The sequence below is a fragment of the Sinocyclocheilus anshuiensis genome, unplaced genomic scaffold (genome assembly GCF_001515605.1).
Source record: "Sinocyclocheilus anshuiensis isolate Anshui unplaced genomic scaffold, SAMN03320099.WGS_v1.1 scaffold1620, whole genome shotgun sequence".
Taxonomy (NCBI): Eukaryota; Metazoa; Chordata; class Actinopteri; order Cypriniformes; family Cyprinidae; genus Sinocyclocheilus; species Sinocyclocheilus anshuiensis.
In genome coordinates this window covers 458,032-465,197 of record NW_015558680.1, presented here as the reverse complement: position 1 = coordinate 465,197, position 7,166 = coordinate 458,032, and positions in this window count along the sequence as shown.

Genomic DNA, 7,166 nt, shown 5'->3' with positions numbered 1-7,166 from the left:
CAACACACACATTATATATATATATATATATATATACACACACACACACAGTCTAGTTTATACCGTTATGCTAACGCGGTTGACCGATTACTTGAAAAGAACCGACTAAAGAATGATTCACCTGCGAACAGCGCGATTTGTATTTTTAAACAGGAAGTGGGGCACACGTGTTTAGTACAATATTGTAAGAGAAAATGTTTCTTAGGTCCATATAACGTTATTTTCCGAGAAATATTACAAAAACATGTGTAACCTTTTAAAGTTTAAAGGGGTCATAGCCCGGGGTCGTCACATGTGGTTGCCGCAAGCCCGCCGGCCACGCCGTTCTCATGCCCACCGTCCATCGCTCACTCAGCACGCCGGCCTCCGCTCACTCTAGGCCGCCGCCGCTCACTTTTTCATTACACCAAATACACCAAATAATGTTCTTTTTAGCAACATCATATGACCCCTTTAATAACTTACGTTTAATAATATTAATATTACTAATAAATGTTACATTTAAATGTTTAATATTAATAATATTACATTTACACTTTATGTGCTCACATCCAAATATTTGATTTTTTATTTTACACATTCTATACAGATAAAAATACAGAGGCATGCAATTTTATCCCGTCCTCTAGCTCAGATCCAGTCCAGAGAAAAGACTTTGCAAACGTGTGTTAATAATCTCTACAGAAACAACATTTCACATTATGTGTGAAAGCCGCATCGTCCCAGGCTGGGGCTTTGGAAAAATAAATCAATAAAAAACAAAATATAGGAGGAAGAGAGGGTAGAGAATGAGAAAGACAGAGGTGTGAAAGAGAGAGAGAGAAAATGGACGGACCGCTGTTCTACAAATATTTGGAGATGTGGTGCTGTTTTCATTGCTGACATCAACATAAATTTGTGCAATGGGGCCCAAGATGCTCAGCAGGTGTCACTTTCTGTGAAAGGAGTAGAAGAGCAGTAGAAGGTGGTAAGAAAGGTTTTGAGGGTGGGAATGGAACGAGAGAGGTGGAAGACAATAAACTTTGCCCTTCTGAACTGTGCTTTCTCTCCCTCAGAGAAGTGTGGGTCATCTGCTCTCAACCCTTGGCCTTACCACCTCACACCGCAGTGCTTTCCCATCTGCCAAACCTAGAAACTCCACTTCAATCCACAGTCCTGACCACAACACACACACAAACAGTTATAATATGCCGCTGTATACTGTGTGTGTGCATGTGTGTGTGTGTGTGTATATCATACACACACACACTAGATAGATAGATAGATAGATAGATAGATAGATAGATAGATAGATAGATAGATAGATAGATAGATTGATTGATTGATTGATTGATTGATTGATTGATTGATTGATTGATCTTTGATCAATCTGATATGCTACTTTGCTGACCAAAAACATTTCTTATTATTAATCTATGATAAAATTTCCTATCAATAATCCAAGGTCAAAAGAACAGTATTTCTATTTGAAATTCAAAATCTTTTGTAACATTATAAATATCTTTAGAGTCACTTTAATGCATCAATTTAATTCATCCTTGCTGAATAAAAATATTAATTTCTTCAAATAAATAAATAAATAAAAATTGTAAAAAAAATTATGCTGACCCCAAACTTTTTATTGGTAGTATAACAATCACAAATTATCACAAAAAAATTGTGGCATAGGTGTGACTTTTGATATTTCATAACGTTTTTTTTCATCTAACATCATGATAAAACTGGCAGCGTCTATGGCAGTCTGGTTAGGTTTGTTTCCTGCAACCATATACTAAGACCAGATACAGAATATCTCCCACGATTCGGAATATTGACCAGACCTGTTGATTCATTGTTTCTAACATTGCTTCCACACACATTATTTATTCAGCCATCTTGTCCAAGTCCCTGGACACTTTCTGGGTCAGGACTTCCTGGGCAGCAGTAGCTGAGTCAGCGGCCAATCAGACAGCCCCACTGGGGCTTGCCGTGTCCAGAGGTATGCTTCCTGTTTTTGTCAGCACTTGTCAGGAGCCACCTGGCCAGTGCCGACCAAAGAGGGTCAGTTTGCTCAGGGGTCCATCCCTGAAGGGAGTTCAGGGGGTCAGGAAGTGGGAAAAAGCGACCCAGAATGACACACAGCATAGCCGTGATGCCACACATGAAGCGTGACCTGGTTTGCTACAGCATAGAGAAGGCAGCGAGGCTTAATCCAGTTAGTTCCAATAATCCCTTGGTCACCTATACAATGACAATTGATATACACAATTGAGGCCTACATGCACAAAATAGCCCTGCACCAGTCAAAATGGAAACAAATCAGGCCTCCATTCAGCATCAGTCAATCACTCACAAAGCCACGACTTCACCACATAAAAGATCATTGTGCAAAAGTGCAGGAGCAACGGTGCAATAAATAACACATCAGTTAGCACAGGTTGCTGCAGCGGTTAATAACTGTTCTGGCTCTGGGTCATGCCTGCTCCTCTGTGTAAATGCAGAATGGAGGTTCGAGTTCCTGCTGCCCACAGCGGTCTGGACCTTTCCACTTCACCTCCTCCTAAAAGATGCCCCACAATGGCCTCCAGCTCTAATGAGTTGGCTTTTTGGGTGGATACGAGCACAGCGAACAGGTGCGACTGGGACTGGAGGCGTAGGGAGAATGGGAAGAGGTCTCTGTTTGTCCCTTCAGTGTCTGCCAGATAAACAGACCGACCAGCAGAGCAACCTTAAATTCTTTCAGGGAATAGGTGAAAGACTCTGCAGCTGGAGGGCTTGAATGGACCCTGCCACACTCCACCAAACTCTCTAATGAGCAAAAGCTTGGCACAGGCTATTCGAAAGGACAAAACAAAAAGCCACTGTGGAGCTAAAATGAGAAAGAAAGGAAGAAAGACATGGCACACGGGTCATTATAGGGACATTCTGAAGGATGAAGACATTGGGATGGGTAGTTCAGGATGTATGGATGCCAACACTGCTTGGTGTAATTAAAAAGCTTTTTGGGAGATTTTTCTGGGAGAACATACTGTTCCTGCTCACTCAACCACTGTGAAGCATTATGTGAGTCTGAACCAAGTCAAGAGACAATGGACATCAGTGAATAGATAGGGTGCTTATTTTTGATGAACACTATTGCAATCTAAATGAGTGTGTGTTTGGAGTAGCAGATATGACAGGGTGGTCATTGTGTCTCTTTAGTAGTAGTGGGTGGCAGAAGCTTTAAAATAATGCAATTAAACACTGACCTCTTAGATGCGCTAACTCTCCCATCTGGGTAGGCCTTGTCAGTCAAGTGTGACAAGAAAGTGTTCATAGTTGCATTCTGAGTTTTAAATGGAATTTAATTTAAAGGAAAACACCAAACACCACAAGTATCCATAGGACTCAGTCACTGAATTCCATGTCTTCTGCCACATGGCAAAGAAATAAATGAAGATATAAATCATATATTTATACTACCTGTCAAAAGTTGATCGATGATATTTTGTAATGCTTTTGAAAGATGTCACATGTGCTCACCGATGCTGCATTTACTTGATTAAAAATACAATAAAAACAGTATTGTGAAATATCTTTAAAATTTAAAATAACTGTTTAAAATGCTATTTATTCATGTCATGGCAAAGCTGAATTTTCAGCAGCCCTAACTCATGTCTTCATACAAGATCCTTCACATGATCCTTTAGAAATCATTCTTATATGCTGATTTGGTGCTCAAGTAATCTTTATTCTTATTATCAAAGTTAAAAAAGTCTTTACAGTCGATTGAATTTAATGCATCCTTGCTGAAAACAAGTATTAATTTCTTTAAAAAGAAGAAAAAAAAATCTTAATGACACCCAACTTGTCAAATATTTCAAAATATACAAAATATTTTGCTAATACAGATTTAAAATATATATTCATTTTTTTTATTTCTCTGTATTGTCAAAAACATTGTAAAAAAATACAAATTTTAAATATATTATTTTTTTATATATATATTTCGATATTTGAAGGTTTAAACAAAACTAAAAATATTTTCATCTTGCAAAATGTATTTTCCTAAGCTGCACAGTTTCAGTTCTACAATACAGTAAATAAACAGGCAGTAAATACATTTATTTTTAAATTGATTTATTTTGTTAAACTCACACAACCAGTAGTCTGGGGGGAAAAAATCCTTCTTCCAATTTATTATTTTTGTTGTCCATTTTCGCAGGTGCAGGTGGAACTGAGGGAATATTTCTCTCCACCTCACAAAGACCTCCAGAGCAGCTATGAAGACTAAACCGTGCATTAGCATTATGCTAACATAGCCTAGGATTAAGGAACATGAAAGGCAGCAAAGCCTTGGTAAGATGGTCTTCAGCAGTCGGCAGCTGGGGAAATCGAAGTGAGAATCACAAGCATGGCAAGTCTACTTGAGTCAACAGGAAAAAGAACAGCTGGGCCACACAGAAAGAGAATGTCGCTCTTCTTAAAACACTGTATTGCAACACTAACACTACATGGCCGCTGGCTTAGAAGAAACGCCAAAAAATACCTCGAAAAAGTGATTATAGTTCTGCCTCTGATGAATCAAAATAAAGAATCACCTTACAGTGATTGGCTGCCATTCAGCGTTTTTCACCTGTCAAGTATTTCTTAGGGTGTATTCACACCAGGAAAGTCCGCTAGTTCACTTGCTTTGGTCCGGACCAACTACAATGTTGATTTTTTTGTTTGGTGTGGTTCGCTTTCACCAAGTGAACCAGAAATTGTAAACAAAACCAAACGTGTGCTAAAGGGCATCCATTCATTGGACAGAAATTCTCAAGCATTCACGTTCGGAACCGGACCGAGACCACCTCTTCAGCTGGGTCTTGGTACGGTTGTTTGGTCCGCACCCAAGTGTGATTGCTGTATTCACACCTGCCCAAAAGATCCGCACCAAGGGAGGAAACGAACTTGAGTTCAATTCAATCGAACCAAACAAGACAGGTATGAATACACCCTTAATTTTTGGATGCTCTCAACACTTTCTTCACTCCACATTCAATCCCACAATCCTCTGCAGGCGATTCCTGATCAGCTTTTGTAGAGAATAATTGAAAACACCCACTTATTTCTGCACAGTATGTATTTTTATTAAATTGTATTTAATTGAAGAAAGGTTTTTTGGTTTTTTTTTCAGTGATGTAAAAGTGTCTTTAGCTCATATTTATCTCTCCAAAAAAAAAAAAAAAAAACAGCTGCATGGCCTGGCTGCACTATTGAGACAAGTGCACAGCATATGAATGCGGATCACCCACTAACACGCCTACAGCACCAAACATTCCTGCACCTTCCTGCCCGTCTAAACAAAATAAATCAATCGTGTTAAAACCCACACCGAAAAAAGTCATGTCAACACTAAGCCTGATATAGGATGGATCGTAATTTTTAAGTAGATTTTCATGTTACAACCTTGGCCATTACAACAGAACACAAATACAGTGGTGAGCTTTGATCACAGCATGGTGAAAAATTTATGAAGAACAAGATGGCTGAGGGAGACCTGATCGAGGTATCAGTAGGCAGGACAAACGGTTCTTGGATGTGCGCAAAAACGTGCCGTCACACTTGTCTGCTGCCAAGAGAGATGAAGGGCTCCCAACAAACCTTCAAATCACAAGCTGTAGAAATAAGACATTTGAGACAATAAATACCTTAACACAATGTGGACATTAGAAACCTGGCTCACTTCAGATCTAAATCAACTCCATGTGGAGATCATCTGAAATGAAGAGTGGTTAGGTTACTGCATTTCAGAAAATTCATACATTCATGTTTCATTTGATGTAAACTCGTGTTTCTGGATTAAGGTCATATGGAGCACTATTTATTTATAGAAGTATATATCCAAAAATAATATAAGGAAATATAAGTAAAACTTTGATATTTTAAAACATGTATCAGAAAAATATTTTGAAATATTTGAAATATACAGTAACATTTAAATGTTTCAAATAAGATTTTTAAAGAAATAACTTTAAAATTAAGAACACAGAGTGATTAGATTATTATTTTACTATATATATATATATATATATATATATATATATGTGTGTGTGTGTGTGTATTTATGTATTATTTCCTTAACTCTTTTGTATTCCTTGGAGATAAAAAAATTAATATTGGGAATGAAAGTGTTAGCATATAAATCATACATTTACAATAAAGTTTGAGGTTTGGGTTGGACTAAAACAAACAAGGGAAAAAAAGGTTATTGGAGATTTTGAGTTGATGAGCAGCCCTCATGCATTCAGTTCCACTTGGTTCCACACAGATAAGACAGGAATTTTAACACACTCAAGCGTGGGCTAATTAAAACCCCACACTCTGTGTTGCCAGAACAGGAATCAATATGCTTATTTAATTCATCTATACATCACACAAGATCAGCCCCAAACCAGCTTTGAGAAAAAAATCATCAGAAACAGAAAAAAGACACACATACTTGGCTCTTCATTTGTGCTTGACGATAACATTGAATGTTGAAACCGGTAAAAGTTTGCTCCTCGAGGGCTTACAAAGTCAATTATATACAGAAACACTCATATGCTGTGCATGCAGTAGTCACAAACATGGGCCCCTTTCACTAATTGAATCGAGTTCAATGGCATTAACAAAAGAATCTCATTATCTAGACTTCTCCGAAAACTCGGCTTCATAAAGCAGGTCCCAGGCCTGTGAGAAGTGCTAATTTGTAAACGTGTCTGTGAAAGAGAACAGAAGGTTATTAATAATTCCCTTGACCTTGTTCGAATCAGATATCACAATGAAGGGTAATGTTCAATAATTGATTTACTCAGGCTCAGTTGTCTCTTTAAGAATGATGATTTTTAAACATGCTGACACTTCTGCTCTAGCTGAACGAAACTGTATTATTACAGGATACTGGCCAAGACTGGTTGAGATTTAAAACCAAATGTGGGCTTACTTTTCTTCAGGCCTGGATTTTATATTCAAAAGCGCAATTTCTGGCAAATTGCACTGAAACCCCTGGAGGGGTCTTGAGGGGGTGTTCTAAATTTTGTGTCATTTAAAATGCAAAATGTTTCAGTAATATATAAAACATAGAAAACATCACATACAACTGTCCTGATATAATGAAGATAAAGGCCATTTCAAAGACAGAATTTCATGACAAGAAAAACGTATTTAAAATATGAATAAAAATT